The 22,115-nt window shown below is 39.9% G+C and overlaps 1 protein-coding gene across 14 annotated transcripts in view; it reads left to right on the plus strand.

Moving 5' to 3' along the window:
* The window catches only part of NAALADL2 (N-acetylated alpha-linked acidic dipeptidase like 2), a 411,612-nt gene that overhangs the window by 2,167 nt on the left and 387,330 nt on the right, over positions 1 to 22,115 (plus strand). For 2 of the 14 annotated variants that reach the window (XR_016469787.1, XR_016469791.1), the window contains exon 1: positions 12,718 to 12,944. The exons of 10 other annotated variants lie outside the window; for them this stretch is intronic. The gene's annotated coding sequence lies outside the window, so the exon portion shown is untranslated. 2 more of the 14 variants (XR_016469792.1, XR_016469790.1) reach the window with 2 other exon arrangements.

Consider the following 22,115-nt stretch of genomic DNA (forward strand, 5'->3'; position numbering starts at 1 on the left):
TTGCTATAAATCATTAATCAATATATCCCGGGATACCGGAAAGTGTGCGCAGTGGGTCCCTTCTTGGGCAGAACTTCAGCAAATTGTAGTTGCAATGTCCTGGAAATAACGTGTTCTTCTGGAGGGTGTGTAGAGTTAAAGGAGGGGGGAAATATTGTAGCAGCATCTCCTCAGTATTTCCTTTCTTTCACGTACAGCTTATTACTACCTTTAGTGTCACTGTGATGCACGAGAGTGACTAAGAGTGATGCTGATTGTGTGCTGTAGAGGATGGACCATGAATTTTCCTCTTTGACTTTCCAGCCCTTCTTTCTTGGTACAGAGCAAGTTTATTTTTTTCTTCCTGTTCTTCTTCAAAGCGCTCTAAGAATACTAACTGCACTCTTGTTTTACTGTGTTTTGCTGAGCACAGGGCTGCAAAATTCAGTTGGCACTTGTACAGAGATTCATATGGAAAACTATCCTGGCTTTTTCTTCTTAACTCTCTATATAACCATCCATTTTATACTTTGAGGTATATATTATATACTTGTATATATTATTATTTAATGTAAAAAATATTGCTGTGTATAGCTCCATAGTTTAGACTGATGAGTAAAGACATGTGTAGCTTGAAGACAGAGAGTAAATCTTGTCAAGGTTTTAGCACTTCCTCCTGTAGAAGGAGGAGTAGGATAAGGTTTAGATAGAAGGAAAAATAATTTGAACAGTATTCTAAGCAAAAAGAAAAAAAAAAAAAAAGAGCCAGGAGGAAATTATATGTATTTCAGAGACACAGAAAGGAGAAAGAAGCCTGGCAAAGAAAATCTTTGTATCAAAGCTGTTAAAATGACATTGTCTTAGAGCAGTGAGACAACTCTGCTTTCTCACATTTCTCTGCATGAGCTAACTTGACCCCAAGCCATTGTTTCCTATGGAAGTGGAATAACTTGATAGGCAGTGTGAGGCAGAATTATTTGAAGTCTTTCAGCATTGCTTCCTGTATCCAAAAAACAAACACAGACATCAGCATGTAAACAGGATGCTCGGCTGTAAACTAGAGCAAGATGTAGCTTGTTCTACATTCAGCTCTTCCAAAAATAATTCTGCTTTAGTAAATAAGGCATTCTGTATGTGTATCCTACTTTAACACATTTCAGATTGCTGTCAACAAACTGTAAGATTTTAGTGGAAGGTGTTTGTTAAATAACAAGTAAGGCAAACTGGATTTTCGAAGTCAGACCTTCTCTATTTGTGTTGTTAGACTTATGTATGGAATATGTCTTTTCTGTATTTGGATAAATGCTGCCAGGGATTTACTGCTCTATTTTCAAATGTGGCAGTTCTTAGAGTCTTACAGCTGAGATGCTGGGATAAAAAGGAGATGATTATAACAGTTCTTGCATTGCATTACTGCTGTATTTCATTTGTTTAAAGTAATTTTTTTGGGGGGGTGGCTGTCTTGCTGGCAAAAAAAAAAAAAAAAAAGCCCTGACCCATTTGTTTTTTTGACAGAACTGCTGCGGTTTCTCTTGGAAGTCATAATTTGGGCACACAGAACTGCATCTCATAAAGTAAAACCATAGCTCCCAGGGTATGCTGCAATGCCTGCATACAGTGAAACTGTGATTCACTTGGCTTTATGGAGGACCTGGCAGCAGCCTCCCAGAGCCTTTGTGGAGGTTACTGAACAGGCAGAGGCAGGCTTCTTACAGCACTGCATAACAAATGTTGAGAAGCAATGGCTGTAGAACAAAAGAGATTTAGGTTGGCTGTAAGGGAAAAATGTTCTCCTCATTAATCTGGTTGAGTAGAGTATGGCCGGAGAGGTTGTACAAGCTTCATATGTGGAGATTATCAAACCCAACTGGGTGAAGCTCTGAGCAGTGTGGTCTGACCCCTGCTTGGAGCAGGAGAGTGGACTGCGTACTTCTCATTCCTTTCCAGTCCATATCATGTTGCGATGCTCTGATGCATGGAAGAATAGGGAGCCCAAGCCAAAATTGAATATGAAATACCCTAGTTGTAGTTCCAAGGAGATAAGATGCTTTTAGTATATTTTTTAATTAGTGTTTCTACATTAAACATTTTATCTTAAATGTTGGTTCACTTATTCCCTCCTTCCTTCACTTACTATAAAGCAGACAGAAGTTAAGGATCATGATCTAATAGCTTTTATCCAAAATTCATGCATCTGTGCAAATATCCTTTTTGAATCATAAGGGTAGAGCAGCAGGAATAGGAAATTATAGCCCAGGAGCCTGAGGAATGTTTTCTTTTGAGCATCTGGGGAAGATGCTGTTCTTAGCAGTACATAGATAGGAGGAATATGATAGGCACAAGGCAGTGTGGCTACTGCGTTCTTAAAAATCAGATCTACTTTACATAATCTACTACTTAAAGTATTTCCAAAAATTTTTTCTCAATACACTGTGGGTAAGTAAGTCAGACTTTCTCTTCCTAACACTTACTGTCAAGAACAACTTGTAAACCATGTTTATTTTTAACTTATCCATTTATAGTGTATATTGTAATATGCATAACCTCTGGCATAGGTGTACCATGTCTGGTCTCAGCAGTGAGTGATGTTGATTGGAAGGTGTACTGAAAGTGTGCAAGGCAAGCTGGAAATAGAAGGTCAAGTGTTAATTGGAAAGGAAGGGCAGCAGCTTGTGATCTACCCCGCATCTCCCTCTGTGTTAATGCTAGAGTTATAAAACAGCCGATTGTTCCTGTTTGTCTCTAAACTGACTGTATCTTTAGATAGAGAAGTGCAAGGAGGTAAAATCAACAGGCTATGAAGCCTTGTTTCTTTGTTTTTTTTTTTCAGGTATGTGCACATATCACTGCTAACAGTGTGTGTTTAAGAGCTTGTAAGCACTTGGCTTCAGCACAGCTGGTTATAGTGAGACCAGACAAAGAGGCTCTTTGACTGATATCGATTTAACCTGGTTGGTGTCTTGGTGTAATTTGCACCTTGTCTGTACTAATAACATCTGAAGGGTGTTGACTTCCTGATTCTAGAAATGCAAGTGTTGCATTTGCCCCTATAGCAGAAATCTCATGGATTTAAAATATTCATTGGATGGTAGTTGGTGGAAGCCACGCCTTTAAAAGGCTTAATTCATGCTGCAGTTTATTTCAATGCAGGGGGTGACTTTAGAGTTGGAAGTGTTTGAGAATGAAAATGTTTGTCCAAGGATGTTTCTCTTCCAAATCTCTGAAGAACAAGAGGGCGTGCCCAAAGGAGCAGGGTGATCACTGCTGATGTGACTCTACTTCAAGTGATAGACCATCACAAACAATGATGATGCTTTGAGCCCAGAATAGTTCACTTAAAGCAGTCCGGCAGTCTGTAGAATGGCTTTGGCCCCTTGTCCTCTTCATCTTAAGGCTCATACTTCTGGCTGCTGAAGAATATTATACCAGTAGCTAAAAATGAGTGAGTCAGCCTTCTCACCTTGGCATTAAATTTTCTGTTCCTGCTACAGACATTTCTTGTTTCTCTGTGTATATTATTAAAGGCAAAGTTTGTTTGTTTGGGGGGGAAAAAAAAAAAACAAAACACCCACAAAACAATGGAATCTAATAAGTTTGAGACCATACAGTAACAGGCAAAGACTAGAACAAGTTTTTATCAATCTCTTAAAGACTAGTCTTTAACTTCTCCTATCTTTGCTCAGTTTATAAACGTTATGCATTCCTAGAGGCTAAGAAACAATATAAAAACTTAATGAGTTAATTAGTACTAATCTGTTAGCAACACTTATCCTCTAACAGAAGCAAGATAGGTATTTGACTAGTGATATCCTGCAAGTGATAACTGCAAGAAACGGCTACCCATGCCCCAGACTCTGCTGGTAATGGTTGCAGGAGCTTTGTATGAAAGGCAAGGTCGAACCAGCTGCTTGAGTCCTACTGTGTCATCTGAATTCTATGTACTATTTACAAGGGCATGAAGCTGTTTAGACATACAGAGCATATTGCTCTAAAACATTTAATGTGTAAAAGGAAATTGGATGTAGTCTGCCATTCTGAAAACATAACAACAAAATGCGTGTTAATTTTATATTTTTCTTTATAGGCAACAACTCTTAGTCTGTTGCACAGTCAGCTTTTTGGCATACCACGAAGTTGGGCTTTCTGATAGAGTTATAAATATTTGTAGCTTCAAGCTGGCTGCTGAAGCTGAGGTTATTCTGCTAAATCTTATTTTAAAATAAGTATAAATATAGCTGCTTCTTCCCCAATTCTCCTCTAATGACTTTGTTGGTCTTATAAAGTGATTAGACCTCCTTATCTCAGCTAGGGATGCTGCTAAACGAAGTTCAAATACCTGTCTTGCTGGGATTATCCTTCAGGCACTATTTAAATGACCCACCAGCAAATATATCTGCTTTAATGTGACATTTGTTGTCCTTGCTGCCTTCTCATACTAGTTCTGTCAGACATCCTATCTTAAGACTACTTAAATGAATCTTTTTGTTTCTAGAAATGGCAACCTTGTTGATAAGCCATTAATTATCTTTGACTGATGAACTCTAATTTCTATTATGCTTTAAAAGCCTTTTTATTTTTCCTTCAAAGTATCCATTTATCGTTGCCTCATGCTGAAAAAAAAAAAAAAAAACCAACAAAAAAACCCTGACCATTCAGAGTGGAATTGTCTTGCTCTCCACTGTGGTGCTTGGTATGAATGTGTAACAAGCAATCTATATGATGGCATCTCCAGTCTGCTAAGGTTGTTTGTTCTACTTAGGTTACTGTCTTTGCACACTGCATGTTATGTTTTGCTTAAAAGCTAATTTAGTCACCCTTAGATTTCAAAGCTTTGGCTACAGGGAGTATAACTGTTAATATCCCAAGATAACACCAACTGAAATAAGAATCAATGAAAGCACTAAACCACCCTTTCTGCCATCTGATAAGAGGCACTGAAGCAGTGCTACCTCTCTCAGATCTATTCTGGATCCCTTCTGCTTCCCACTATTTCCATTCTTTTTCTAATTTCATTCAGCCTAGTGTTTATGGTCTTTGCTCAGTACTTCACTCTTTATCCAGCATTTAACAAAAAAGCAAAGCAAGATTTTTCTCGTGAAACTGCTGTGTGTTTCTCTTTACCGATCTCGGCTATGGATTTGTTTATCCTGATTAGAATTAAAGCCTGTGCACTGCCAGAACTAGTGCGAAGAGATCAAGTGGGATTCAAAGTCATGTGTTTTCATTTAAATTGCAATCAAAGAAGTGTGTTGGAAATTAAAAGGTTTAATAACATTCTTTTCTCTGGTCTGCATTAGGACAAGTAAATCGGGTACAGGCTGTACTTTAAAGAAAATCTAAGCTCTGGACAAACAGCCCTGCTCCCCCCTACCCCCAATTCATCCACTTTAATCTGGATTTTTTTTATGGCATGACTTTACTCTAGCTAGATTCAATAAGTGGAGAGCAATAATAGGAGCTGGTATGATCCTGATGAAATGTTGTTATTGTCTTAGGTTTGCAATTTTCCTTTCAGTCATCATAACATTTACTTCCTTTGTTAGAGTTTGCTTGGGCATATGTCTGGAAAACAGTTAAGAAATCTCAGCTACCAAACAGCAGAACAAACATTATTGCGAGGGTTCTTGTACTTGCTCATGTAAATGTTTCTTTTGTTAAGCTATAACTGTGATAGAGTATTAGCAGACCTACTTCAGCCTATGTCAATCACCCAAAGCTGCCTTTGAAATCAGGTGGTTTGCTACAGTCTTTCATTCCTGTATCCTATGCAGTCCTCTGATGTCAATGCAAATAATATGTGGGGTTTCTCTTGTTTTGTTATTTTTTTAAGCTATCAGAGGGTTCACCTTGATCACTAAACTGGGTACGGATTTGAGAGGTTTCATGATGTTCACAGAGGACTGCTGTATAACAAAGCCTGGTCTGCTGTGGATACAGCACAGGTGATGGGGGCTGAAAAGATCATAGAAACAGCATAGAGGGTATAGAAACCAGGTATCCTCCTCAATTTTTAGGTACTTGGGTCTGAATTATGACAGGCTCAGGCCTCCTGATAATGACAGATAAGAAATGTGAAAGCTTCTGCAATGTGATTCAGAGGATGTGCAAGGAAGAAACTTGAGTCCAATGTGCTGGTCTCTCTATGCAGCAGATAACGCTTCTCTGTAAAAGCTACAAGGTCTTGGAATGAGAATAGGTGTTGGCCTGTAATCTTCACTTGGTTCTGTAGAGAAAGCAAGTTATATCAAGAACTTGCAGTATAAACATATGTACCTCCCGTATGGCTTGTTCAGAGCAGTATGGATGAGCTCTGTTCCTATCAATAGGAGGACTAATGGCTCGAGTTACTGTTTCCCAACAATCTCACCCCCGTCTGAGTCTATAGGTCTATTGCTACAGTTAGAATAGAGTTTTGCTCTCCTATGTTTTTGCAAATGATATTTTTCACACCAGTCCCCTGGTGAGTTAAAGATGTCCTTGATTCTGTTGATTTAAGTGAAAACTGTAACACTGTTTTATCAGGGTTTTTTATTTTAATTAGCGTGCTTTAGAGAGAGGATTAACATAATAAGCATAACCCCTTCTTGTGTGTACCTGGTATTGTATAACAGCGAGTTTTTGCCAAACAAACAGGCGGGCCCTGCCTGAAAGAGCTTTTAGTCTAGTGGGACAAACAAAATGCACAACAAATACAGAACAGCATATGGCCATTGCAGTTGGTCTTAAACGGAAAGAGATTAAATTCTTACGTTTCTGCAACTTGTCCAAGCAATCCAAGTGCCCCGGAATTGTTATGATAACCTGCCTGGTTTCTTCCTATCGATTATCTCTTATACTTTCCCCTTCTAATATTAGCATGACTCTCGTGCTAATATTCTGAATATTCAGCAGGGATCTTTCTGAAACTTATGCTTTCCTCTTTGTTTTAGAATCTCATGCAATATATATACGTTTGAAGTATTATTTTCTCTTCACTGCTGAGATATTCCATATGGTCATTTCATTCATACAGTTAATTAAATACCTCTGTGGGGAAGCACTGCACTACCTGTATTGTGAGCTCCAGAGACACTCCTGATTGATCACTAGGTAAAGCTTTCACTCATTAGGACTTAGTGGAATACTTTTTTTCGCTGTTTAAAGAGTTATGAAAAATAATCATGAACTATGTCAAGAAAACACTCGGTGTCTTGGTGTCTTCCTGGAAAGTACATGAAAGTACATGAAACCTTGAAGCAACCTTCTGGGGACCTTTATAAATTTGGTTTAAAAAAAAATCCAAAAGTGTTCATTTCTATACATAAGTAACAGCAGAAATGTTTGGACAACGCATCTTCATTCTTTTCCTACTTCCACGACAGCCAACTTGCTGGCATGAATCCTTCCCATACCTTGTAGGCGTCTTTTTACATCTTGTCAGAGATAAGGTGATTGTGGAGAAAAACAATGATGATAGGGATCTATAATTATTTATGACTGATGAGCATATCTGACATTCTTTCCTGCTACCCACTGATATGTCTACTAGATAGCAAAACAGACAATTTCCTCTGCTGGCACAGTATATATTTTACGTTCAAGATGCTGCTTGCCATGAGATGTTGGACAGGATTGCTATACCATAGTGTGAAAATATTAGTAAAAACAATGCATGTCTGGGGAAAAGTCTCTGTTAAACATTTCTATCTTTCAAGTTGATGCAGGATGAATAAAGAGAAAATGAGTCCCTTGTGATTGAGAGCTCTCTGAGATGTCAGCTCTTCATTTAATTCTGCAAGGGCAGGTAGAGCGTTTTTAAGTACAGGCTACATATGTTTTCCCACTAATGTGAGTGCTGGTAAGATCATTATTTTGAGTGATGAAACAATATGATTAGTCTTTTTAAAATTCTGTCTTGAGTTTGTCTTGATTCAACATGTACTGGTATGCGTAAAACTAAGCCCCATAGAAGACATAGTTATTTTAATCAAAGTGCTGTATACGTGTGATTTTAAAGTTCCTGAGCATTTTTAGAAATAGTGAACTAGTCCAAATAAGATCGAGGTCTTGGAGCTCAAATAACTATGAACAAGCTTTCAAATCTACAACTAACCCTCAGAACTACCTTTATCTGAATGGCTTAAATGAAATACTGTTCTCTGGAAGGGTAAGAGGATAATATTTAGTTTAACTGCACTTTATTTGGTACTTCACGAAATGATCAGTTGTAGAACAATCATTAAAATCATAGGCTATAAGCTACTGTCCTTTGAAGTAAATTACACGTTGCTAGGTATGTGGGTCTTTGTTTTTTATCACACCGAATGGAATATGTCTAAGGCGCTGGGATTTTTTAGGTTCTCCCTCATTTTGCTAGGAATGTTGGTCTTAAATAAGATATTTTGAATTAATGTAGAATAAAGAGAACTTATGTTTATACTTATTTTAACTGCTGTTTTGCTTTAGTGTGTTTTCTTGCTTAGTACTGACCATAATGCGGTTACTGATAAAATAAACCAATTATGTAAGTAGGGTTTTTCTTCTTTCTCTTCTCCATGCAGTCCCTTTAAGTTATCTTTTGTGTTCAAAAACAACTGGAGGTCATGTTGAGTGAAGAAACCCCATGATGAGTTAAATGATCGAGACCCAGAAAAGCCTAGAGCACTAAAGCCTGTGGTGTTCCTCTTCCATTTGGAACAAATTACCTATCCCAGCTTCAAACCTCAATGGGGGTGAATTTAAATTGTTTTTTTATTTAGCCTTAATGTTGTGTTAGCTACCCTACCTGCGCTTCGAGTATTTGCTGCAAGCGTGAGCCCTGCAGGTTGCCAAATGACCACTTCTAATGCTGTATCTACCATTCGTTTTCTAGTTTTATTGTGTTAGCCACCCTAGATTAGGAAGCAAATGGTGTTTGAACACTAGAGGGAGAAGCCTGGGCAGGGGGGAGGTCTGCCTGGAGAAGGGCAATGCGTGTATCTCACGGTAAAAAGGCATAAGAGGATCTGAAACAGCTGGGCTTTGGTGGAAAACTGGATAACTAAAAAAGAGGTTATATTCTATGAGCAAGATTAAAGGAAATTAAATTGGAGGATTAAGGCTCAGGTTTTGCGGTCTCATTTTCTGTTTCAATTCACAAACACCTTCTAAAACCCACCAGTGACGTGATTATTCTTTAAATAATTAAAAAAACAGGAGGCAGGTTTTCAGCGCTTAGGATTACATACACATAATAAAGAACTCTCGCAGGTTAGTGTGATACACGTAATATCTTAATCCCTTAGAAACTATTCCTGCTAGTAGACTTCTCGGGCAGAGAACACTCAGCTGTTGTGGCTTTGTAGTGTACATCCCTCAATTCATTGCATGAAAGTTCAGTTCTAAGGTTGCATGTCTAAAATGACAGCTCTTGGCAGCTGTGCTGTCTGCACGTTTCATTAATTTTCTTGCTGAATCACAGGTTAGTTTTGTAAAATAGATATATCCAATTAATTCCTTAGTATTAAAAGCAGAGACTGAGCACAAAAAAAAAAAAAAGTTTTTGACCTTTTCACTGTGTTTGGTAGATGTTTTAATAGTATTTAAGTTCTTGTTTACCCAGGTGGGTTGTCTTTAGGTGTACGTAGAAAGGAAAGATGGCTTTCTAAGCATAACTACAGTTGTTGTGCTCTCAGTAGCTTCCCCGACTAAATTCCTCAGGAGTGCATGATTAGGGACAGGATCATAGCTCCCTCTTCCACCTTTAAGGTTGGTTGGAGTGCCCTCATCCTGCAGTGGAAAGAGACCATCCTGCCAGCTATACTGATCCAAGCAAGGGTTTGGGAACATCTGCTTTCCCAGAGTCAGTCCATAAACGTGTGGAAGTTTAGATTTTTTTTATTGTTTGTAAGCTGAGCTACTTTATGAATGAGATGTTTATATTGATACCTCTGCTTTTAATGACCCGAAAAGGCTTCCTGTATTGCAGCCACAAGATGGCACTTGAGCTGCGTGTAACTACCTGAGCTGAGTCACTTAGCAGGCTGGTTTTAAAACGACAAGACAAAAACACAACGCCCAACTCAACATAATCTAACCACCTTTGCTTTACAGAACATAAACAAGCTTGTTTGTGAGCAGCAATTTTAATTTAGTTGCTTAAACTACCAAAAACTTCTTTAATCCTGGCTATTTAGTAAAGCAGGAAGTCTCCCTCTGCCTAATGCAGGATCTCAGGACTAGTATCTTCAGTTGGTGAAGTCTTTTAAGCTTGACATTGAAATTTTCCACGTTTCCATAAACATTTGATATGGCAAAATGCACGTATGTACTTGAGTGTTGTATGCGTGTGCCATTATTAAGCATTATTTTCTTCCAGCAAAGATTAGTGGAAGGTTTAAGTTAATATTTGACTGTCTTCACATTACTTTTTAGTCAAGTCACATAAAGATTCTGAAGAATGTATTTGTCTAGAGGTTTCTGTTTGTTTCAATTCATAGTATAAATCTATTCCTGTTTTCTGTGATGCTGGGGCATCACTTTCTACTTTGTGATTCATTTCTGGAATCAGGACCACACACTCATTAATAAAAAATGTTCATTTCCTTGCCAGCAGACTCAATTTTCTCCCTTTTGGCTGTACTATAGAAAGAAAATATTTTCTTCTCCCAGTGCCTGTAATCAAGGTAATCCAGGGCAGAAATGTTGGTGGAAGGGGGAAGCTGTTACTATGGCAGCAGGAGGACAAGATTTGGGCAGCTGAGCTCACCTGGTTTTGGGAAAAGTGTAATGAACCTTTAGATTGAAGTGACTTTCTGCTGTTGCTTAGAGTAATTAAGAGGCCGGTCTAGCAATATTTGAGTGAGGTGCAGCAAAAGCATCAGATTCCCAACAGTGATTACCTGTTGGTTTTGGACCCTTGTGTGAAAGCAGTGTGGACCAAGAGCTGGCACACTGAATTGGTGTAAGAAACATGCTGCTGTGTTAGCTCACGTTTCTGCTGTATTCTACACTGAGTAGATGTGGTTCAGACCTGGAGTGGGAGAAGGAGCATGGAGTAGTGGAAATTCAGTTTTGAAGTCTCAGACTTTCAGACAGTGTGGGAACAATTATCTTAAGCTATGTGGCACAGTGAAGTCTGTGCTTAGGGTGTGACTAACAAAGTTGGTATGTGTACAAAGATGCGTGTATATAACCTGTTAGTGCCTTAGAAAAGAGAAGGACATAGGGCACAGTAATGTCATATGGGAGAAGAGGAAATAGTAAATATGAACTGAAGATTCAGGCACTGTGTGAATTTGTTTGTTCTCTTAAATGCTTGATAGATTTCTGGTCCTCAGGGCAAGAAAAGCTCAAGTTGCAAAGCTGCAGTTGTTTTACTTCTGTTTAATGTTGGAAAAACTGCTTTATTAATGAGGATTGTATATTAATTCACCTGCTCCTCAGTGATTTGCATTGCTCTGTGCTTTCTGAAATTGCTTTCAGAGCCATAGCAGTCCAATCAGGGTTTCCTATAAATACTTTATTAACAGAAGCTACTTCTGCTATAAACACCTGAAATCTACTTTTTTTTTCTTGCATTCATACCATATGCCCATATGCATGGGAGACTTCTGAAAGACTGTTTGTACCTTCTCTGCAGTAGTTGTTAAGATGCTTTCTTTTTTTCTTTTTGTTTTTCTTGAACAGTAGCTCTTTTAGTATCCAATAGGGAAAACCTCTGATCTGAGGGTTTTTTTTCCTCTCCATGGGTGGGGATATGTCATAAGTGTCATTCTAGGAAATGCTGTTTGATGCATTTTTCCCTTTATAAAGTGAACACTTCTATCCCTAATTCTCTTAGGGTAAGCAAATACAAACCTTGTCTGCAGACAGTGAAATTTAACAGGCTGTTAGCTCTCTTGCCTTTGAGGACCGCTGAGCTCTGGAGCTTGGATAGCAGTATCCTGGATTACAGGACAAACGGTAGATTTAGGTGAGAATGAACAGCAAAATGCTCCCAAGCAGAACTAAGTCATTAATCTGTATTCAAGTAACTCCTTTTTATGAGGAGGCAGTATTGTAAGGGGGCTGTGCTCAAGATCGGAGTTTACCTATGGACATTAAGAGGCTTTGTGTGTGTGATATAATTACTGCAGTTCAAAAACATACAGCTCTGTGCATGGGGGAATTACGCTAGGCTCCCCAGTCCAAACGCAGGCCGTCCTGCTGCTCGATCTGGTGTCCGCATGCTGGGAGGGGACACACGGCTGTGTTTTGAGGCACAGGGATGTGTTACTGTGTGCCGTGTATGGGAAAACATGGCAACCTATGAACACAGGGCCTCACAACGCAGGTAGGACGCTGTTTGTCCAGTGTTATGCTCTATATCCCGAGGCAGGGAAAATGCTCTCATCCTGTTGGAGAGCAACGCTCGCAGGCCCTGCGGCTTGGACACGGGCACCTGCAGCTTGTCACGTCCAGCAGAAACGTTCCTGCACTTTTCTCTCTCCTGGTTCCCCGGGATTGGGCCCCGCTGCAGCCCCGGCCCCCGCTCCCAGGGGCGCCCCGCACAGCGGCGAGCCGCAGGGCTCCCACCCGCGGCCGGCTTCGCACCGCATGCCGCGGCTGGCGGGCCAGGGGCGCCTCCGGATCCAGCCGCAGGGCCGGGCCCCGGAGTCGGCCGCGCCGCTCGGGAAGAGCGCGCTGCCCGCTTTACGGCTGCTGAAAACCTCCCTCGGCCAGCGCGGGGCAGCCGTACGGCGGCGGGGCAGGCGGCGGGCAGGTAACGGCGGCGGGAGGAGGAGGGGGAGGGCGGGCTGCTGGGGAGCGCGCGCGGGTCGCCGCTCCTCCGAGAGCCGCATCCCCCGCCCGCAGCGCCGGACGGCGGTCAGGCTGCGAAGCGAGGCTGTCAGCCCCGGGAGAACTTTAGTGGAAGGAAGGCAGCTCTGTTAAAGCGAGAGTGCCGGGGAACGCTCGCTCGGAACTGGCTAAAGGAAGCGCCCCGGAGGGCTCCGCGCGGCGCCGAGGTGAGCCCCGCTGCGGGGCGGCGGGAACCGACGGCTGCGCTCGTGCCGCTGCCGCTCCGCGCTGTCACTGCGCGGGGCTGCTCGGGGAGGTTCGGTGCCGGTCTGGTCTCTGCCCCCGTTAGGAACTTAAGTGTGTTGGCTCCTCGAGGTTGTAAACACCAAAAACCAACGAGCCGAGGCTGTGCAACAGCTTGAAAACTTTCTGGAAGCCATCAAAACAATGAACGGCATCACAACGTGCTTCCCCCGTCCCGTCCCTCCTTTTTTTTTGCCCAGCGCCGTGTGTGTGCTTAGGTTATCTCGGTGGGTAATTAGGTTATCTCAATGAACGTATCTTCATAAACACGAATGAGTGGTTTCGTTGCTCTCAGCCAGGTTGGATACTAGGAGGGATTTCTCTTTGGCAATAGCAGTGCAGTGGCGCGGCTGCCCGGGGAGTGATGGGATCACCATCCCTGGAGGTGTTCAGAGCTGTGGGGATGTGGCACTGAGGAATGGGGGAATGGGTTGGACCTGGGGATCTTGCAGGTCTTTCCCAGTCATTACACTCTAATACAGAATAACGATGTCGGCAGTTTGGCAGCACCATCCATGCTGCCTCGGTTTCTCCATGCGTGTGGAGCTCTTGGCTCCAGTAGGGCTCCATATGGTAAGTCTGCCTTTGAGGCCTTGGGATGGCCTCAAAATGGTGGTTAAAATGGATCTGACACTTGTGAGCAGTGCTGAACCATCCTGCTGACTTCAGCGGGAATTTCCAATGCTGAGTCATCTAGACAAAAATATTCAGGGAACATATAAGGAATTTAGATTCTATCCTAATATGAACAGCCTGTATCACGTTGCCTTATTTATTACTTGATACGTAGTTCTTGCATTTACAGGCAAATTTACTTGTTCAGTGGTTAGCATATGGAAAGCATTAGGAATGCTAACAGTGCCAACATCCTGTATATCAAGCAATGCTATATGTATTTTTAGAATCTTAATCTGAAGAGCTCTCTATATGAGTCCCAATGCATCAGTTAATCCAGCATTTATCTCCAGGATGACAAAATGAAATCTAAGGGGTGCCTTCTGATTTTTAGTCTTGGTTTGCGTTCCTAGTAAGTGTCTCAACTATATGTTAATTACCATGAAGCTGAGAGTTAATCACTTGAGACAAGCCAAAGAATGGTTTTTTGTAGCAGAACTTTTGCAGTTTTCTACAGGTGTGATTTTTTTTTTTAAATCTGCTGAACTATGCATAGAGTATTAAAAAACAGAAAAAAAAACAACATGCAGAAATGATTTTATTGGAGTTTCAACAGTTTTATTGTCTATCTAAAGCTTTGAATTTTATTTCTTGACCTTGAAGTATAAATATTATAGAGCAACTTTTGTTGTGGAAGATGTTGGCAAGACTAACTAGACTGGTTTGCTGGATAATGATGCAACGCTTCTGCTTGTACTGATAGGGAGGTTCTGTTGTTAGCTTTGAGGATGTTGGTTCAGAGCGTCTATCTAAAGCAGAAAAAAGGGGTAAGTAGTAAAAATAGCCGGAATTGTCCATGTTTTTTTTTTTAAAAAAAAAAGTTCTGAATGTCACAAGCTGCACACTTCCTTTGATAGCAGCTCTCAAATAGTCACGACATATCATATGACTTCCCATTCTGTTAACCTTCGTAGCCAGTGTTTTACCTTGTCACTTTGTGTGGTACATACCAGCATTATTTTTTTTCCTTCTGAAATAACCTCTGGGCGTGAATGCTAAGTAGAAGAGAACAGACCTTTTAAAGTGTTGTGTATTTATTTTTTTTTTCCCCACCATAATAAACAGATTTCTTTCCAAAGAGTGGTGCACATGTAACCCTCCAGGGAAGGTAGATCTTCATTATGGTTAATCTGTTCAAATATGCATCATCTAGAAGCTCAAACTCTTTCTTTAGCTGTGGAGCTCCTACTTTAGATGTTCTTTGTCTAGCCAAGGTAACATTTCTGTGGTTATAACATACTTTTTTTTCTTCTTCCACAGAACCAGAGCTTTTTCCCTACAATGCTGTTTTATTTGATGCTTATGTATGTATGTCTATAAACATACACGTATGTGCAATCTGGTTATTAGGAGAATGCAATGTAATACGATGAAGCCATTGATAGATGGCCCTGAATGTGCGCTGTCACATAACTGGGATCCCTGTGAGTCACATGCCTGTGCAGGTCCCTCCTTGATTTGCTGTTCTGTAAATCAAGGGTCACAACGCTTGCCTGAAGACACAAGTAATTAATCGCGTTGAAATCTGGAGTTAGCTCTGGTTGTGAAATACAGAACAGATATTGGATGTTTATCTTTAACATACTGATGATATTTAACAAGAAAAACCTATACCTTCCCCTTCCTTTTAATTTTCTTTAATAGTTTTCGTGTATTTTAACTGCATTGCCGAGGTGATAGATAGTGCTGATAAAATCGGGCATGGAAATTGTCACAGTAGCGAGGTAACTATGTATCCTCTTTTCAGTAACTCTGATGTGTTTTCGTAGTTAAAAAAACAAGGGCTGTGCTTGTAGAGTCCAGGAAACTTTGTTGTGCCTCCAGTACGCATCTGCTGCTTACCTCAGTAGAGTGTGCTTGGCTGGGCAGGGAACTAGAAGAGGTCGTTTTTGGTGGTCTGGGCTCTGTAAAGCAAAAATGCACTCAGGATCTCACAGCCCAGGCTAAGTACAGGAGAGCAGTATTGGCATTAACTATCTATTAAGGATCTGTTGGTCAGCTGAAGTCTTGAAGGGAAAGAAGCAAAGCGAACTTGAATATCTGAAGTCTCAAAGTAACCAAATGAAGTTTTGTGAACTGAGTTTGTTATGGTTTCTTATAGAAATGTGCTTGCAGTTCTGTGAGAATCTGAGCAGCACAGAATATATACAGAATCTGGAGATAAATGTGAGAATATACCATTATTAGTTTACTGTTTGGTTTGAAGGCAATATTCTGACTTTATTGACGACTTTTTGCTTTCAACTCAGGTTGGTTGACTCTGTGCTGTATGCTACTAAGTGTGGCATTCCTCCCTTACATAAAGCCCCAGGATTGGACCGTCAGTGTTGGTCTGTGGTTTCTGCCTGAAAATGAAAGGCAGATGCCATCCATACATATGCGTGTGGGGAAAGAAATAGAGGTTGAATTGGCAGGATTGTTGGGTTTGCTCCATTGTTCACTTTTGTTTTTGAGATTCTCGGTTTGCTAATTTCCATGTAAATAGGATTAATTTATGGGAGATCTTGAGAGAGGCTGAATATCCAAGCTGTGTGAGACTGAGCAGAAATCTCTATATGTGACATTAATGAGATCGCTCTAAAAATCCTCTGTCAGTTTTGGGTGTTCAGCCTTCAAGGTAGATGTTAAAGTCAAAGAATTTGGAGGAGATCTGCAAGAATGAAGAAAGACTGCAAATAGTTCTAGAGGGAGAAATTCCAAGAGCTCAGCATGTTAAATATTATCAGAGAGAAAGACAAGGAGAACTTTGCACACACTTCAACATTTCAATCACTGTGAGCAGAAATTCTATGATAAAGCAGAAAATGACCATATAACAAGATCCATTGGCTGAAATGAATCAGGTGCCCAGGCAGGAGAAGTGAGAAACGCATCTTCAGCATTATTATGAGGGTAATTTACTGTAGGTTATGGTGGGGCATTCATCAGTAGGAAATATTTAATCAAATGTGGTAGTTTTCCTTTAAGATCTACCTAAATAGAAATTAACTGGGAATCTATGACTGTGTCCTAGAGAACTCAGTGCAGATCATTGTAGTGGTATTAGCATATGATGGTATTAACATATGAATCAGTATTTAAATATATATGGTTCTGTATTAACACAGATTACTGTTTAAATTAGAATAGAGCTAATACTCAACTCAAGTACGTAAAATGTCTAAAATAAACGGAGACAGTGGGCCTACTTGCTTAAGATGTCTGTACTGCAGGTTGAACACGGCTAAATCATTCTTGCAACAAAATCCTTCAGCAAAGGAAAGATCTCATTACCGTCAGTTCTGCGTTAGTCAGTCCTGGATGTTGGCTAGTGGTAGAACATGTCTGGTGCTGTGATTCTTTAAAGGCATGAAAGTACAATGGATATAATGATGGTTGAAGACCAGAATCTGAAAGAAATGTGAAATAAAAAATTGAGCTGTCATAGAGCTCTTCTCATAGAAGAGAGCACTCAGGCTGCTTTAGAAAACTGCTGAGTACACAGGCTGGATCACAGATGAGCCTGCTGTGTGTGTGGGGAGGAAATTATTGCAGGGAGGGATTTGCAGATCCTGCAGAGAATTCAGGAATATCTGTATTATAATGCATTAGCTCCTGCAGTGAAGAACTGGCAGGAATCTTCTGCGGTTTTCACTGTGCTCAGTCTTACGTGCCTTCAGCAGAGGATACTTTCAGGTCTTTGGCTTAGTTGTATCCTAGACAGCATAGGGAGAAATAAAAACTGTAAATCAGAATAGTAAAACTTCCTTTTGACACTGAAGTTTGGCAGGAAGAGCTGAAGTGCAAGTCAGATAAGATTTCTGTCTTGTATGGACTGCAGCTTCTGGGAGAAGATCTCAGGAATCAGCTTTCAGTACAATAAGAACATTGTGAAAACAAATGAGAAGGACCCAAGCCAACCCACATCATTCAGTAAGGCTAGTTCTTTTTGCATAAAGCCCTGAAGATGTTGAAGCAGTGGCCAGAAGTCTGATTAGGAGCGCAAGATCTGGCTCACCAACTCATATATGCAGTGAGGATGGTTGTAATACTACAACAGATGAGAGCATGGCAGTATTTGAAAGGAGTTCTGAGAATCTGAAGGGGACTGAGCCAACAAACTCTGTCACTTAATAATAAGAAACTGCTGTCGAAAGTAGTTGGTGGCGTAAAAACCAGTGCAAGATAGAGGTATGAAGTACTGCTGAAAAAATAAAAAGGAACACTTTAATTACAGAAAATCCTGTGAGTGCACGTGCAGGGTGGACATATTTGCCCAGGTGCTGTTTTTGTATATACGAAGTGCAGAAAGTAGTATGTGTACTCATATTTTCCTTCAGTCCTGTTTTTTATATTATTTCTCATCTTGAGTATATATTTTGGCATTTTATGTTCCAAGTAGCTTGCATGGGCTTGACCTTACCCACTGTATAGTAAATTTTCTGTGTTAAGGGTGGCCTGAATTTATTTTACGAAGACAGATGTCTTTGTAATTAAATTAAAAAAAAAAAAAAAAACAAAACCAAAAAACAAAAAAACAAAAACGAAAAACTATGAAAGAAATCTTTTTAATGCATTGACTCTCAGTTGGTGTACGGTGAGTTTGGCGTTTGGAAGGGTTGACTTTTTCAAAACCAAAATGAGAAGTATCTGTAAAGTGATGGGCAAGAAATTCTTATAAAAAAAGAAAAAAACAAAAACAAAACCCATATATATTTGAAGGAAACCACCTTAATATGAGCAATTTCCAAGTAGACTTGGGTGTATTTATCTGCCGTTATGGTTCTTATGTTACAAATGAATATGCTAAGTGCTATTCAGAATTATTTGGCCATATGTTCCTGTTTTTATGGAACTTCATTTTGTGGGCTCCTTATATAAATAATTATTCTCTTCATGATGGCATGTTTTAAGAGGAAGAGGGAAAAAAAAAGTTGTTTCAAATGTTATACCTTTTGCAAAGAGCAGATGGTGTTTGTGTGCGGGGCTTCAAGTAAATTTTAAACTTTGAAGATACTATTTTCTTCCAGATTGTTTAAGGGAAATTAGTGTTTCTAGCTCTTCTGGAGTATACCAGGTTATATTACACCCTCTGTCAAGTGTGGTTTTAACATGAGTGAAGGTGTGTAATTATGTCCTTGGGAGCTTTATTTCGATGTATTCACGTGCATTTGTGTAACATGGATTTGTATCCAAGGGCACATAGGAGTTGCTTGCTTAAAGCATGTTGTGCTTCTGCGAGATGAGACTGAGGTATGGCTGAATGATCTAATGTTTCCTGGATTTGCCTCCCTTTGGAAGATGGATATAACACTTCTGTGAGTCTTTGAGACCTTCAGCCTCCACAGCTTGCAAAGCTGATGCAGGGCAGACGAGTCTCTTGATGACAGGAGCCAGCTCCTTCACCTTTGGATACATCGCTACTACTGTCACCATTAGTTCTCTATGATCAATTTGACAGCCTTTGTGAGGAGTAAATATTACATTTACCAATGACTTTTTTTTTCCATCTTTAAGTCATTAATTTTCTTATATGTCTCTTAATGTGAAATTTAAAAGCCACTGGTCGTGCTAATTGTGCAAAAAGAGACAATCTGGCTGTTAAGTCTCAGAGGAATTCATAGATGGGAAGTGTGGGCTGCATCAAAACATCACGTTATTAAACGTGCATTTTTTTAAGCGTCTGCTAGCAGATTTACATTTCTGAATCACAAACATGCTGGGTGAAAGTAACAACAGGGGTCGGTGTGGTAGTGCTGTCTCAATTAGTTTCCGTATTCCTTCGTTCAGTTCAGTTGATGTGGTGTGTGTATGTCACTTTGTTATTGGTTCTTTTTCTTTGAACAACTGTACTTGGGCACATCTAAAAACACATCCCTTTCAATGAATTGCTTTAAGTAACTTGCTTTTAGTGCTGTTTAAGTGGGAACAAATCCATATGAGCTCTTCTATGGAGACTATTTCTTGCATTAATTCTTCCTAGAGCAACTAAAGGGGAGTTTAAAAAACAAACAAACAAACTTCTGTAGATACACACTTCATGACTATAACAAGTAAAGGATTGCAATAGGGACTTAGAGAATATTGTAATCATCCTGTTGCTTCTGACTACTGCTCTGGGAACCATTGCAGGGCATCTAGAGTATGAAGGAATTACCTATGAGCAGGAAACGGAAACCTCTGGGATCATCTATAAAAGTAAAATGTACTGTGCCCCTGGCTAGGGTAGTGGGCTGTATTGTGGAAACCCATTAAAATATTGGTGGATTCTCATATTCAGAGATGTCTGAGAATACCAGTGCAAGAGAATGATTGGCATAGAAGAGAGATGCGGCAGCTTGATCTGTACAAGGAGAGGGCTGTGAAACTGAGTGCTGCCTTCTGCATTCTATGAGTCTGGTACGGTGAATTGGCTGAAAATGGAAGGGGCAGATTAAAGGTGGAGGATACTTATGCAGTCAGAAAGGCACCTCTGAACTTCTTGTAATTTAAGTACTGAAGTGCAGCATTATTACATGTTTATACCATATCAATTAATAAAAGCCTGGATAGTCTTGTATTATGTAAGCGTTAAACAAGGAATTCAAGTCTGATGTTATTTTCAAGCTGAAGTTCTGGCCCAGAGCTGAGATTTGAGCTTATGTTCAACATGCTGAATTACTGCTTTTTGAGTCTTTTTTTTTTTCTTAGTCATGGGGAAGTATCCAAAAGTATCCAGTTTTCCTTTTTTCCCCAGGATGGAATGAGAACAAATATAGAAATAGCTTGAGATCAAAATTGAATCTTCATTTTCCTACCTGCTATTCATACATATTGGACAATGCTTGATGAGTATCTGTTGTTTGAAAACTGGGTATGTCTGGTACAAGCTAGATGATTTTTGCCTTTACACAAATAATAGCAAAGTAGCTTGCCAAGGAGGACGTGGTGTTTCTAGGGAAAAAAAGTGGTTTTATCTCTAGTTCTGCTCTGTTACCAGGTTTTTATTACTTTATTGTAGAAGCCACAGGTCAGTAATCAAGAAAATCTCTATTTTATGTTCACTGTGCTACTTTTAATGCTTTGAAAATAAATATTTTCAGACAAGACCTCTTCACTTTTCTACTTAATCAAAAAAGGTTTTTTTGTTTGTGTTTTCTAACAGTTTTGATGGTGGGGCCCTGGTAATATTCAGCTTATTGAACAGTGATTCTACATAGACAGTTGGTTCTTAATTTGTTTTGCATATTAGTGCTTATAAGTTAGGAAAATTAGAAAATCTGTGAATCATTACTTTTGAAACTATGAAAGCTTAAATTCACTAAAAAGGCGTGTGTGTTTTATGAGGGTTTGAGGTGTAAACCAGTTCTGAAGAGCACTTCATTATTTTTTCTTAGGTCCCCCATAGTGGGGGGGGGGGGGGGAAATGGATGTATTTCAAGTGTGGGTTTTTTTTTCATTTTTTTATTTTTTTTCTATGAGTAATGTGAAGTTCTGATGTGCTGGATTTTTGAAACCAGGAACTCTCTGGGGAGTAAGTTTTCCTGGGATGCAAGTTTAAACACAAGATATTTCTATGGCACAAATGTCGTGGTGGTTTTAATTTTTTTTATTCCTTTTTGGTTATAAAAAGAAAAACAGTGCTGTTTTATCTTGTGCAGAAATGTACATGTGGCCCACAGGTATAGAAATCAAGGTAGCTCTGAGTGTAGTGAATTGATGTGTAAAGTTATCTGTATCTTGGAGTGAGATGTACATTTTCATGTATGTAGTGGTTATACTCAAAAATTTATTTGTGCTATCACATGGTCTTGTGGCTTCTGCATTTGAAAACAGGTCCAGAAATGTCATAGACATTATGTATAGAATTTCTTTCACTTCTCTACTGGAATTGGAATCTGAGATGTGTTAAGTGTACGTTTCTTATGGTGTATTGTTCTGAACTGTTATTTGGAAATAATGTGAAAGTAGTTTGAGATGGGTCTCCTTTTTGAAATGGATATTAGTATTTCTCTCCTATGCTGTATGTATAACACTAAGGTTACAATGTGTTTGATTGTCTGGCTGTTGCTAGTAGATCAGCGTTGAATAGAGTTGTCTTTCCGTGTTAGTGTCTGACAGATGTACTGGCTGTATTAAAGAGCGGGGTGAGGTGTAAAGAAGCTATTAACCACTCTTCCTTCTGTGAAAAGTGCTGCTTTTCCAATACGCGAAAGGAAGAAGAAGACAAAGTTGGTACTGTAGGTTAATTATTTTAAGTGAAATACTTGTGATGATGTTTATGGTAAGAGTGATGGAGCACTGGAACAGGCTGCCCTGAGAGGCTATGGAGCGTCCTTCAGTGGAGGTATTCCCATCTGGATGCTTACCTGTGCGACCTGTTGTAGGGAACCTGCTTGAGCAGGGCATTGGGCTCAATGATGTCTTGAGACCCCTTCCAACTCCTGCAACTGTGTGATTCT

The sequence above is a fragment of the Phasianus colchicus genome, chromosome 10 (assembly GCF_987193195.1).
Source record: "Phasianus colchicus chromosome 10, bPhaCol1.hap1.1, whole genome shotgun sequence".
NCBI classification, from domain to species: domain Eukaryota; kingdom Metazoa; phylum Chordata; class Aves; order Galliformes; family Phasianidae; genus Phasianus; species Phasianus colchicus.